The sequence below is a fragment of the Eptatretus burgeri genome, chromosome 11, assembly GCF_056783735.1.
Source record: "Eptatretus burgeri isolate ZD-2024b chromosome 11, Ebu_testis_v1, whole genome shotgun sequence".
NCBI lineage: Eukaryota > Metazoa > Chordata > Myxini > Myxiniformes > Myxinidae > Eptatretus > Eptatretus burgeri.
Genome location: NC_140971.1, coordinates 58,024,560 through 58,039,854, shown reverse-complemented (window position 1 = coordinate 58,039,854; position 15,295 = coordinate 58,024,560). Strand labels below are relative to the sequence as shown.

The 15,295-nt window shown below is 39.8% G+C and overlaps 1 protein-coding gene across 1 annotated transcript in view; it reads right to left on the bottom strand.

Annotated features, from left to right (window-relative positions):
- LOC147017170 (calsequestrin-1-like) overlaps positions 1–15,295 on the bottom strand; it is a 44,908-nt gene that overhangs the window by 7,758 nt on the left and 21,855 nt on the right. The window lies entirely within an intron of this gene.

Below are 15,295 nucleotides of genomic sequence, written 5' to 3'. Positions count from 1 at the left end.
TGTGCTTGAACTTGCAGCTGCTGTGTGGCCACACAGCACTTAATGAACTGACCACGATCGAGAGACTTTGTTTCTCTGGAATGGCTCGATGGCCTCTTCTATGCCCCATTCACCCCTTCCTCTTATTTATATACAAAGTCGAGGCTCATGAAGGAGCCAGAACGTATAACGGATGAGGACATAACAAAACAAAAGGAATAGTACAGGGTGGCCTGAAAGTCGGTTTACCACTCCCCAGTAAAGCATTCGTTCTTAAACTCTTTTAATGTACAGGTTTATTGTGCAGTACTTACAATAACTAATCAGTCATTGTATCTGGATTATAAAGTTCATACGGACACAACTACTGTAGAACGGCATTCGGTGGAGCGCAGAGCTCTGCCAGGCTGAACAGTTTACATTTTGGATCCCACCGAGAGGTCGGATCCGGATTCGGACCTAAACCAAAGTCTAATCGGCTTGTCCTTGTCACACACCCAACGTGTCCACCAAGTTTCATCAGAATCCGTCCACAACTTTTTGACATATCGTGCTATATATCGTTTTTGTCTCCATCTCTCAATGGTGAAGAATCACTATAAAAATTCTACTAATTGGATCCAGATCAGGATCTTCACCAAAATCTAAATCAGGTCGTCCTTGTCACACACCCAACCTGTCCACAAAAATTCATCCGGATCCGTACACAACTTTTTGAAATCCCATCTCCCAATGGTGAAGAATCACTGAAAAAAAAAATTCTGCTAACTGGTTCCGGATCCAGATATTCACCAAAATATAATTAATTTGCCCTTGTAGCACACCCAACATGTCCTACAAGTTCCATCTGAATCCGTTCACAAACTTTTAAGTTATCCTACTAACAAACAAACAGAAAGACAAGACCAACAGGGCTGAATACACAACTCTACGTCCATCTTCGGCGGCGGAGTTCATTAATCATCGTAAAGTAATGCACAAAAACCCGTGTATTGAAAGAGTCACCCGGTAGAAGCGGGGGGATGGGTGACACACTAACAGAAGAGTTGAGAGACAAAATCGAAGGAGATTTGGACAAATAACCCCCATTCTCCCGTTTCCCCAGTTTTCTCCTCCCTCCTTTCCCAACTCATCCCCCTCGCTTTCTTTTGTCCCTTTTCCCCTCCCTTCGTCTTCCTTATTAAAAAAAAAAAAAAAAAAAAATCAAATTTCTCTCGTTTTATCACCTGCACAACATTTATAGTGTAGTAGATCGTAGAAAAATCGTGCAAGTTATGATACAAGCATCAAATTTGGCATTTCTGTTCTGTACGGCTTTCTGATCAAATCTGCCCAATTGGCCATTTGAAAATCCAAATTTTGAAGAAAAAAAAAAAAATTCAAAAAAATTTGAAGTCACAGCTGGCTGAAATTCTTGAAGCACAAGTGAACATCCCAGACAGAGAACCAAGGGGAGATGCAGTCATCATTGATGGCTCAGCACTTATCAATGCCCTACCTCCACGCACTTCAAAGATATTTGATGACTATGCTAAAGAAGACATCATCCCAACGGTGGAATCCTCTGGTGCCAGGTACGAGAGGGTGGATGTAGTGTTTGATGTGTACAACAAGTCAAGTCTGAAGTCCGAGGCAAGGTCGAAAAGGGGGCAAGGAATCAAAAGAAGAGTGACAGAAACCAGTAAGACCCCAAGTAACTGGAGAAGCTTTCTTCGAGATTACAGCAACAAGACTGAGCTGTTTCACTTCCTTGCAGAAAAGATGTGTGAAGCACAGACGACAAGCACAGCCATTGTCACAAAAGGAGAAGATGCCATTAGCAACACAAGGAAGTCACTGGATGCTGTGTCTCCATGTTGTCATGAAGAAGCTGACACTCGAATATTTGTACACGCCAGGGATGCAACGACGGATGGTAGCAAGTCCATTATCATTAAGGCTAATGACACGGACGTACTAGTCATAGCAATATCTGTACTGCCATCTTTACAGGAACTAGGTCTTGAGAACATGTGGATTGCCTTTGTCCAAGGAGCCAAGGCGCGATGGATTCCAGTCCATGAGGTAGTTTCTGCAGTAGGGCCTGAGAAAGCAAGAGGGATCCCATACTTCCATGGGTTCACTGGATGTGACGTCGTGTCTGCCTTCCGCGGTAAAGGGAAGAAAACTGCATGGCAGACTTGGAACGTCTTTGATGATGTTTCTGAAACATTCACCAATCTCAGCCAATTCACCAAACATTGATTCGTGATCTTGACTATTTTGAAGTTTTTTTTTTTTTCAAAATTTTTCAAAATTTGGATTTTCAAATGGCCAATCAGGCAGATTTGATTAGAATCCCCTGGAGAACAAATGTGCCAAATTGGATGCTTGTATCATCGTTTGCACGATTCATCTCAAAAATTGCTGTTATCTGCCCCACTATTACACTGTAATATTACATACGGATCCCCAAAAACATCAAAACTAGAATTTATTTTGTAAATAACTTTTCCCCAAGGAGAGTTTTTGTAAATGATTTCCTTGAAAGCAGAGCTTCAAGGAAACGACTTTTGTGTCCTCCAAAATGAAGGTATTCGACTGGAAAATGATTTAAATCAAGGGACAATCTCCTCAAGGTAGAAATACTGAAAACACCTACCAGATTGGTAGAACTAATGTCGGTATTTTACCAAAAAAAACAAGTTCACAATCACTCGTCGCTGCGACAAATGAAATGAAACGAGAGTTTGAGGTGGGAAGGAATGGAATCCTGAGAGCAAGTTGTTTTTAGACGACATAAAAATAGTAGTTGCTGTGTCCAGGGTAGCGAGAGCAAATCTACTAAGGCAAACATGAGGAGGTGGAATTGAAGTATCTCCTGACAAAATTGCGCAATTTCCCAGGGATTTGTTGGATTAAAGGTGTCTTTGCCTGGAAAGGTTCAGCGAACTCGTTCAGCGGCGTCAAATAAACTTAAGGCTTTCTTGGCAGTTGGTAATCACTTACGCGTCAAATATTTACAAAGATCTTCCTTTGAGCAAGGATTGTGCTTCTTTATAAGGTAAAATATTTCACACAATTATAATCTTAGAAATACCACGACTTGGGCATCTTTTTGTTTGGGTATCAATACCCCTCGAAACATCCTCTTATGGTTATTTTAATACAAAGAATAGGGTTAGGCTTTGGGTTTGGGTTTGGGTTAGGGTTAGGGTTAGGGAGATTTGGACCACATCATCCTGAGTGAGTGGTTCACAAAAGTGCATACGAGTTAACATGCAGAAGGTAAACAATGCTTGCAATTGACTCAACAATTGTAGAAACATCATGAAAATGTTAACTTCTGGGTCATACATCAAGAATGTTTGTTTTTGTGTTTTTTAAGCCACATAGTTACGCAGGCTTGTTTGTTTGTCTGCACAGAATGTGCTTACGTCGGCCACAAACGTCATCTAGTGATCGCCAGTAACACACATTCTCTTTTTTTTCAATTGAGTACCTCTATAAAGTATGTCCAGTACAATTATAATGTGAGTACATCTATAAAATATGTACTATAAAAAAAAAACACAAAACAAGTCTGGGCAAGGGTGTGCAATCTTTGATTGCTCGTTCTAGTTCTGTGGTGCATTGCTTTCACAACAGAAGAGTATAACTTATCATCGATGTTTGTCTAAGTGCAATCGTTCCAAGTCTTTCCTGGGAAAATAAGAGCTACTTATAGCTGACAATGCCTTTGTCCATCACTCAATGGAGTACTGTTCTCCCCCTATGGGCTGGTGCCCCAGCATCACATCTGTCTTTCCTGGATTCTGTAGAATCTAAAGCTCTCAACATTATTTGAATCTCTCACAATGAGGCCGAAGAACAAGAGCTGTTGCTTTCACATCGCAAGCAGATCAGTGGTCTCTGTTTTTTATCGCTTCTTCTCCAATATTCCGATGTTGCTCCTCTCTGTCTGTCTCTCTCTCTATCTCTGTCTCCCTCTCTAGGTCACGACTGTCTAACACGTGAATAAGTGGTCTTCCTTTCCTTCTTATCCCTTGTTGCTCGTCACCAAAGCTTCATTTGCATATCTACAAAATTGTCTTGGACACATAAACATAACTCATGAACAAAAAGTTAAGGATCTCGCTGTAGATGGGAAGATCCATATTCAAAGATGAAATAAATCGTCAACTAGCTGCCCAGCTGGCAATGCGGCTCAGTTCCACCGGTTCGAACACCGAGTGGTCTTCATCCAGGACTGTGCAGGCATCATGAGTGAGACATTATGAATCGTTCCAAGAGGAGGGGCGAGGGAGGGAAAAGTCATCGGTGTGATTTTCATTGTCATCTTCATTGAGGAAAACGATATTGAGTCTCATGTGTACATATTGTAATCAGGTCATACCTCCCCATCCCTTCCTTTACACATAGATGCACAACGCTTGCATCATACCATATGAAGACCACTTGGTGGTCAAAACATTGGGCCTGACCAATGCCCGTCTTTGCAGCTCTACTCGATGATGGTGCTTTCATTTCTGAAAAAGCTGAGAGTTGTACAACTTCCTCAATTACATTCACCTTGTCTCTCTATGGTTTACAATTGAATACTTAGTTGGTAAGTAATCTATAATTCAAGGGGATACTCGAATCAAACATAAGCAATCAATTTATCAAGTAATTTGAAATGATGAACAAAAAGGTTTGGTACAAAATGCATGCTTGTAATTATTTATAATCATGTCTCCTGTTCTTCCTTTGCTCCAATTGGTTCGCATGATCATGTGCTTGTGAGAGTCAACATCTCTCCGGCTATTTTCAGAGAGCCGCCTCAGCGCCGGCGAGTCTGGCAGTTCACTCAGGCAGACTGGCAGGGACTAAAAGCCACCGTCCCAATTCAGGACTGGTCTCCTATATCTGCCGCCCCTGATACTAACTCGGTCTGGGAATTCTTCCAAAGAAACCTACTCTCCCTAATGCACAGATCCATCCCATTTCGTCTTCAGTTATCATACCATTCCTCCTGCCCTTGGTACATTACATCCCTGTGGTAAGGCAGTTGCTCTGAAACAAATTGCCTCCTCTTCCTGGAAGGCAAACCTGAGCGAAGGCAACCTCAGATAATTCCAAAAAGCCCACAAGTGTGTGTGCACTCTCAGGAGAGCCAGAAAACAATATGTAGCCAATCTCAAGATTGAACTATAAAACGTATCACCCTCGAAGACAGTGTTTCTCAAGGTGGGGCGTGGCAATATTTTGGTGGGGCATGAGGATTCAGAATTAATGAATCAATATATGATCACTTTCATACCTTTGCACTTTCAAATTTTCAAAAGTTTGAAGCTGCGACTGATGCCTCGTAGCATCATAACTAAAAAAAAGCTTCACCGCGCCCTTGTTAGCCAATCCGCCGGTAAGGTGTGCCCTTGGTCAATTCAACGCTGTTACATCACTACGACTCGCTTTTCATCAAGGGGAATTCCTTATATGTAGTATATACTGTAGTCTCCAATCATGGTGGGGCGTACCATTTTTTTGAAAATCAAAGTGGGGCGTGGGACAAAAAAGGTTGAGAAACACTGCTCTAAAACCTGGTGGCACCTTATCAAGTCTGTCTCTGGAGAATGCTGCCCTTCCATCCCTTCACTCTCTTCATATGGCACTACAGCCGACTCTACTCATGAGACGGCCAAATGCCTCAATTCTGTGTTTGCTTCTAAATCTTGTTTCAAACCCCTTGCTCTCCACACCCACCCGACCCAGTTGTACCCAGCTGCTCCTGGACTCCGTGTCTTTTGCACCTGAGAAGGTAGAGAAGTTTCTGGCAACATTCGACTCGAATTCTGCACGTCGTCATCTTCCAACTGCTTGGAAATCAGCCAACATCACCGCATTAAATAAATGAGGGGCGAAAACTTATCCGCTTTACTACAGGTCCATCAACTTACTTCCAATCATCAGCGAGGTCATGGAATCTATCATCGCAGTTGACATCAAACTAGAGGGGGAGCACTCGGTAGATTGCAAAACCTCCGCCGCCAATACTGCTAGGTCACTCAAGTGAACCTGATATCGTATTCATTCAATTTGACGTCAAAAGTCCATCAGCTTACTTCCAATCATCAGCAAGGTCATGGAATCTATCATCGCAGTTGACATCAAACTAGAGGGGGAGCACTCGATAGAGTGCAAAACCTCCGCCGCCAATACTGCGAGGTCACTCAAGTGAACCTGATATCCTATTCATTCAATATGACGTCAACAGTGCTCACAGAGTTATAGTTTGCAACTTTCCCTTTTACATACTCAATTCATTCGTCACAACTAGATTCCTTGAGACAGAAATTGATTTTATGTGGGTATATATATATATATGGGTAAAAAAAAAAAAAAATCTAAATTTTGTTGCAAAAAAAGTTGCAAATTTTTTTTTCTCTAACAATTTTTTTTTTTTGGGGGGGGGGGGGGTTGGAAATCACTTAAAACATGTAGAAATGCAAAAAAAAAAAAAATCAAATATTTTTTCAAATTGGCTGCCAGCGGCCATATTGGATTTTGGACCAAGTCCAAAATTTAATGGCATGGTCCTTGGACCATACCTAACCCGCCCCCCCCACCAAGTGTCGTCGAAATCCGTCGAGGAGTTTTTCCGCAATACTGTTCACAAACAAACAAACAAACAAACAAACAAACAAACAGAAAGGGGTGAAAACAGTAACCTCCATCCATCTTCGATGGCGGAGGTTAACTAGAGGGGGAGCACTCGGGAGAGTGTAAAACCTCTACCGCCAATACTGCTGGGTCACTCAAGTGAACCTTATATCTTATTCATTAAATGTCAACAGTGCTGAGAGTTATAGTTCTTTTCTCCATTTTTTTTTCGGGGGTGGGGGGGGGGTTGGAAATCACTTAAAACATGTAAAAATGCAAAAAAAAATTTCCCCTCAAACTATTTTTTTTGGGGGGGGGGTTGGAAATCACTTAAAATATGTAGAAATGCAAAAAAAAAAAATTCTCTAACAATTTCTTTTTGGGGGGGGGGACCAAGTCCAAAATTTAATGGCATGATCCTTGGACCATACCTAGACCCCCCCCCCACAAAGTTTCGTCGAAATCCGTCAAGGAGTTTTTCCGTAATACTGTTCACAAACAAACAAACAAACAAGCAGTCATAGACTGGAACTTACGAAATCGTCAACTTGACCTCTGACCTTGTCTAATAAAAGCTGTCTCTAGAGAAGGTAGTTTCTAGGTAGGCAAACCAGAAGTTTCTACGATGATTCTGTATCAAACCATCAAAAATCGTAAAGTCGACCGAAGCAAAAATACTCCATTTCTCCACGCAATTATATTATACCTTAACGTAATTCAACGACGCGTCTGCTCGAGCGCACTGCATCATGGGACGACCCGTGACGCGTCGAGTGAAATATTTTTTATACAATCTTAAAACGTCTCCAAAACATCCGGTTTTTACCAGAATTTCGACAACCGAGTTTTAAGCGTCCTAAGCGATCGGAAAAACCGAAGACAAAATTAAAATCGAAGTTAAAACGAACTCGGAACGTCGAGCGAAGCAAAAATACTCCATTTCTCCACATGAATTTACGGAATTATGTTTGACCTCACTGTGACTTTGACCTTTGACCGATTTTGACCAAAATCTAATCAGCACTAGCCATCACCCTCCTGAATCACGTGGTGTAATTTGACATTGGTAGCTTCTTCTGTTCTCGAGTTATCGTGCCTACAAACAAACAAACAAACAAACAAACAAACAGAAACGGAAGTCATCAATATACTTACGAAATCTTTAGATTTCTTAAGTAACAAACAGAAAGGGGTGAAAACAGTAACCTCCATCCATCTTCGAAGATGGCGGAGGTTAATAATTCCTTTTCTCCAATGGACTGATGTCACACCATCAGTTCGGATTCAGATCCAGTCATGTTATACTGCACATGCTGCTTCTACCCTCTCAACTACTTCCACCCTCTCAATATCAACCATTAGATCAGCACCATCTCTTTGGACATATCTTGAGCATTCTATGCAATCTGGCACCCCACCTTGCTCTCCAAACTCTGCCTATGGCATCGAAGGCCACCTTCACTCATGGCTTACTGACTTCCTCTACTCTCGTAGCCAATGTGTGACTCTCAATTGAATCCTCTCCTCTCACAGTCAAGGCTGGAGTTCCCCACGGCAGTGTGTTGGGAACAGTCCTAATCCTAATCTTCATCAGCGATCTCTCTGACTCTCTGGAAAATCCTGTTTATCTCTGTTGATGACTCCACCCTCTGCCGTAAAATTGCTCCTCCTTCAGACAGTGAGGCTGCAGGCTCTTCCCTCCCTGCAGACCTTGATAGAATCACAAGCTGGTCAAACACTTGGAATATGTCTGTAAATCCTGACAATTCTCACAATCTCTCTCACTCTTTCACTCTCTCTCTATCTGAATGGCCATCTGGTGAACTCTTCCATCGACTTTCTTCATATCACAATACTCTAAGGAGTTGTCACTCAAACCTTTTGGCCTCACTATGAGCAATGATCTTTTTTCGGCTCGCCACATTTCTTAATATTTCCATTTCCATTTAATATCCTTGTTGAGGATTCCAAAGTTAAAACTCCCACTCACTTTAGGACACATGTGGCACCCCAAAAGCTGCACAAAAAAATTTGGTGGGACTAGCCCCAAAACTGCGGGAGTAGTGCTGTGTAAAATCATTGTACCTTTAATGATGATGAAGCTGAAAACAATGACCACGATGATGGTGTTGTCTGGGGATGGGGGATTGGCTCTTATGTGTCATGATGAAGGAAATGGGTTATTCCAAAACAAAAAGTAAAACGTCTCAAGCGAACGTGGCATGATGTTAAGGGAAAAGTCTACGCACGGATCACGCCAAACCCGTGAATGCACTTACGTGCGGAAAGAAAGTTGTTTTGTGAGGGTGAAAGCTGAAAATCATAATTGTATTTAGAAATTTATGAAACCACTTACCCACCTTTGGACACCCAGTTCCACAGAAAGTTTTGTGGGACTAGCCCCCAAAACAATGGGAGTAGTTTGGGGACAGACAGACAGACAGACAGACAGCCACTCCTGCAAATATACTGTATACACACACACACACACACACACACACACACACACACACACACACACACACACACACACACACACACACACACACACACACACACGAGCGGGGTGTGTTTCCACAGTGCAAGCATATGAACCGTGCTTCCCTATTGCCTGAGGTCGCTCAACTGCATTTGATTTTTCCTTTATTTATTTTCATTTGTTGTTTTTTTCATTACCTCCGCCACCGAAGGGGAAGGAGGTTGTGTTTTCACCCCTTTCTGTCCGTTTGTCTGTTTGTGTACAGGATATCTCAAAAAGTTGTGGACGGATTCGGACGAAACTTGGTGGACAGGTTAGGTGTGTTAAAAGGAAGAATTGCTTCGATTTTGGTGAAGATCCGAATCTGGATCGAGATACGAGAATTATTTAATTTTTAAAGTGATTCTTCACTATCGAGAGATAGGGCCAAAAGCGATATAGTACTGTATAGCATGATATTTCAAAAATGTATTGGGCCTGATACACTACCAGCCAAAAGTTTTATAACACCCCTATTTTTCAGTTTTTACTGAAATTTAAGCAGTTCAAGTCCAGTGAATAACCTGAAATGGTACAAAGCTAAGCGGTATACTGCCAGAGGTTAAAAAAACAAGCTTAGTTTTCCAAAAACTGAAAAATAATGTACATTTCAGAGTTGTTAAAAAAAGGACCTTTTCAGGGAACAAGTAATGGGTTTGCAACTGCAGCTGTTCTGCAGCAGTGGAAGTAAATAAAGCCTTGAAAGTTCATGCAAACAATTCCTACAGGTGTCCCAACTTTATACAAACAGCATTTTGCAGCGCCACGCAATACCATCTGGTCTATGCCTAGTTGGGCAGGGGTTCATCCTGCAGCAAGATAACGACCAAAAACATACCTCCAGGCTACGTCAGAACTACCTTCGAAGAAAAAAACAAGATGGTAGGCTTCAAATCATGGAATGGCCAGCACAGTCTCCAGACTTAAACCCCATTGAGCTGGTTTGGGATGAACTGGACAGAAGGGTGAAAGCAAAGCAACCTACAAATGCAACAGATTTGTGGGAACTTCTGCAACAGTGTTGGGAAGAACTTCCTGAACAATATTTTATTTCCATTGTAAAAAGAATACCACAAGTAAGTTTGGCTGTTATATTCTGCAAAAGCGAATTTGATGAGTTGAAAATTTAGATTAAATTTTGTTCAACAAAACAATTCCATGATTTCTTTGTTACCTGCAATTGTTTATTTGTTCTATGCTTAAAGTTCAGAGTACATTGAAACATTAAAGTTCTTAAATTTCAGTAGAAACTGGAAAAATGGGGGTGTTCTAAAACTTCAGACCGGCAGTGTATGTTCTCGTGGATCAGGCATTACGTGGCAGAGGTATGCACTCTACCGCATACATTTTACGGATGTTGTCTGTATGTCCCTGATATGTTCCCTTCTAGTTTATTTATATTTTCATTTACGGATATTGTCTGATGATTTTGTGATTTTTACGGGTGTACTGGCTTCGATCTCCATCGGCACACAAAGTTTGTTTTCTATGTCACCCGGAAGGAACTGATCTTTAATATCAGTCAGTGAGTGAGTCAGTGAGTGGTTAGAATGAGTTTTATATATTACTAGCGGGGTATACTTCCACATTGTGTTAGCATATGAAACATGTTTCCCCATTGTCTTGGGTCGCTCACCTTCGTTTGATTTTTTATTAATTTATTTTCGTTTTTTTCATTTATTTACATTTTCATATACGGATGCTTTCTGATAGTTCTGAGATTTTTCCTGGTGTATCAGCTTCAATATCCATTGGCACACAAAATTACCATGCTTCCCCATTGTCTCAGGTCACTCACCTGCATTTTTTTTCCTTTTTTTTTCATTTATTTATATTTTCATTTAATGGAATGTTGTCCAACGATTCTGTGATATTTTTCCCAGTGTACTGGCTTCGATGACCATCAACACACACAAAATTTCAGCTTTCTATGTCACCCGGAAGGCACCGATCTTTAATATCAGTCAGTTGGTCAGTCAGTGGTTAGAAAGAACTTTAAACATGAGACGAGTGGGGTGTGCTGAGATATTGTGTAAGCATATGAACTGTGTTTCCCCATTGTCTTAGGTCACTCACCTGCATTTGATTTTTCATCTATTTATATTTTCATTTACGATGCTTTCCCATGGTTCTATGATTTTTTTTCTGGTGTATCGGCTTCAAAGTCCATTGGCAAACAAAATTACCGTGCTTCTCCATTGTCTTGGGTCACTCGCCTCTATTTTTTTTCCATTTATTTATATTTTCATTTATGGATGTTGTCCAACAATTCTGTGATTTTTTCTGGTGTACTGGTTTCGATGTCCATCGACATTAAATATTTCAACTTTCTATACCACCCGGAAGGCACCGATGTTTAATATCAGTCAGTCATTGGTTATAAAGAGCTATATGTGTGTATATATATGTATATATATATATATATATATATATATATATATATATATATATATATATATATATATATATATATATATATATATATATATATATATATATATATATATATACACACACACAAACACACACACACACACATGTATGAAATGAGCTTTATAAATACAATAAGAGCTGTTTGTCTGTCTGTCTGTCTGTGTGTATATCACAATTTTTCTCAGAGATGGATCTTCATCAGTCAAACTTTCAGAGATTCATCAGTGAGTGTCGGGGAGGGTTTATAGGAAAAAAAGAATTTGTGAAAAATTTGAAAAAAAATTTTTTTTTAGATTTTTTTTTTGAATCACTCTATCATGTGTAAGCCTTTGTAGCTATGTGAAAGGTAATATTAAATGATCCCCTATCCCATTCCTAAGTAGGTGTGGTGAGGTGTTTTTAGGCACCCACAAAAAATGGAAAAAAGAAACACATCGCCTCAGTGGGACAAACACCGCCACATAATTCAAAACACATCACCACCACATTATTAAAAACACCTCACCACCACATAAGTACCATGTTATTAAAACACCTCACTGCCACGTAACCACCACGTTATTAAAAACACCTCACCTCCACCTAATTCAAAACATCTCCCCCTGTGCAATTCAAAACACCTCACTACACGTCGCTATCGATACAGACTTGTTTTAACCGAGGATAAGTATCCAAGTTTCTGTGTTGTCATGATTTACACAAAACATAATTCAAACATTTATTTTGCAAATTAATTTGTCATTTTCATGATATGACATTTTTATAAGCAATTGAAGTTGAAGATTCAAGTTAAACTGAAAGGGCACTCTTCGATGTCGTGATGTTGCCAGATATTCTTCCGCACACATTATTACATCATTTTCCGTACTTTTACTAAGTTTGATTTAAATCGCTGAACCCCAATATAAATATTAAATCATTCTGCCTGCCAGACCATGTATCCGATCAAGTTGAAATTTAAAACATATATTCACCATGACCACTAGATCATAACGGTGATGTTTCACGTCAATTAATGAAGCAGTTGAAGAGAAAAAAATTTTGAAAGATTTTCGTTCAATCTAAATTGGATTTTCATTCAAGCCAGACCATGTGCATATTAATTATTCGTTAATAACCTGGTATCCCCAAGGCTTGGGGAACATGTGGGTGAAATTGCCCCTTCGATTTGTCAGACTGTTCTGGAGATGATGATAATTATTAAAGGTTTATTCTTCAAAAATCATCACTGCCAAACCATGTGACCAATGATATCATTTGTGAATAACTTTTTGGTCCTCATGGATAGGCAATCATATCTGTAAAATTTTGCCTCAATCTGTTCAGTCATTTCAGAGAAGAATATTTTTGAAGGTTTTTATGTTAAAAACAATATGGCTGCTGAACCACGTGACTTATGACGTCATCAACCCCCCACCTCCCCAATACAATTTAGCCCTGGATGACCCTCAGAAATTTTCATACTGATCGGATAAAGTGTTTGACGTATGCGATTATGACGTCCCAACGAAGTCACCAATGACATCATCAAAAAATATCAGACTTGTTTCGCATGGGCAGTACTTCTCATGTGGCAAGTTTCAATTTTTTTCCATGGAGCTGTTTCAGAGATGCAGAGATCCAAAGTTTTTCCTTTTTTCCAATTTGGCTACCACATCACGTGACCTATGATGTCATATTTATGATTCCAACATTTGACATGAGTAGTCGCACCGATGGTGAAAATTTTGTCTCAATCGGATAAGCGGTTGCAGAGAAAACAGAGAAAATTAACATGGAAGTACCGACAGATGGACGGACAACCCAAAAACATCAGAAGTTTAGTATGATCTCACAGAAGCTTGAAGTAGTAGTTCAGTGATAACATAGGACAACACAACACAGACATATATAAATATATATATATATATATATATATATATATATATATATATATATATATACATATATCTCAAAACATATGGAGTGTGATGAGCACTCCCCCAATCTCCCGTGGACATCGTCCTGCACCAAAGCATCATCTCTAACCCAGAGGCCTCAGCCCGGCAACTCTGTCAAACAGGCAAAGATTACATGGTCAACGTCAGTGAAACATCAAACAGTACCGCCCATCCAGATTTCAGAATGTTTACCCTCATCAGGACAACATACTGATAAATATCTAACCCAAGATGACCTACATTGATTTTTTTCATTTTTTTTTATTCATTGATATATATTTTCATTTACGGATGATTTCCGATGGTTCTGTGTTTTTTTTTTCCTGGTGTATCGGCTTAGATGTACTTCGGCATGCGAAATTACCGTGCTTCTCCATTGTCTCTGGTCGTTCACCTGCATTAATTTTTTTCATTTAATACCCTCGCCGAAGGAGAGATTGACGCCAAATTAAACTTCATTCAAATATCTAAATGATTACTAAATGCATCTTATTACAAATTACGCACAGTTTTCGCAACCGTATGACGTCAAAGTTTTGCCTATTGATGTCATTTAAAAAATATATTTACGCTCGTGTGCAGCCGAAACTACTGAAGCAATCGTTCTTAAATTTTAACAAGTGATAGCCAATCTTGCTGAAATAGTCTGGGATCAAATCACGCCATAATCGCACTTCACGTCACGACGTTACGTCAAAAAAGGTGAAAACAAGCTTTTGAACATAACTCGGTAACCGGAAGTCATAGCGACTTCCTGTTGACGCCAAAACAAACTTCAATGGAATATCTAAATGTTTTAAAATACATGTTAGTACAAATTATGCACAGTTTTTGCAAGCATATGACGTCAAAGTTTTTAGCTATTGGCGTGATTTAAAAAAAATTCTATTCGTTCTACAGGTCACAATTCTTAACCGATTTGGATGAAATTTTAACAGCTGATAGAAATCCACAGTGCAAAAAGATATGTGACTTTTGGTGATGTTCAAGATCAGGATCTGGATTCTGCATCACTTTATATTATTGCCCATTGTAAACCAATGGGGAATTTTGTGAATTACACATGGCTATTTCTCAAACAGTTTTGCACTTATTATATTGAAACTTATACTGTCTATTTATGCATGTAATATTAACATGTGTGCAAAGTTTGATCGAAATTGACCCAAGGTCAAGGTCAGGGCCACCCAAAACATGAAAAACACACATATAAAATACATATTTTTGTTTTACAACATATTTCAGACCTGATAATGGGATCGTAAAGCTGGTTGAAAAGCAATGTCCCTAGGTATTTTCAAATATTTTCTACGATCAGAATGAAGGCAACAAGCACCGATGATAAGTTGTTGAATGTCACATGGTGGCTTTAAATGAGTTGTGAAAATTTTCAATCTGCTGCTGTTACCATGACAACGCGCACCCGATTGTTATTTGTGACGTCGCGTCATTTTATTAATGTACGAACAAATAAACACCACACATTCCATGACATTACAGATTGGACCACCACACGGAAAGGTCAACAAATTTGCCAAGTGTCGTGCTAAGCACGATTTTTCATTTGTTTGTTTGTTTGTTTGTCCGTTTGTCCGCACAGAATTTTCGTGTTTTTCTCTGTAACTGCTGTTGGATTGAGACAAAACTTTCACCGTTGGTGCGACTACTCATGTAGAATGCTCCAATGATAATTATGACGTCTGAGGTCATGTGTTGTGGCAGCCATATTCGAAAAACGGAAATTACTTTGGACATCTGTATCTCTGAAACCGCACGAAGGAAAAAATTGAAACTTGGCACATAG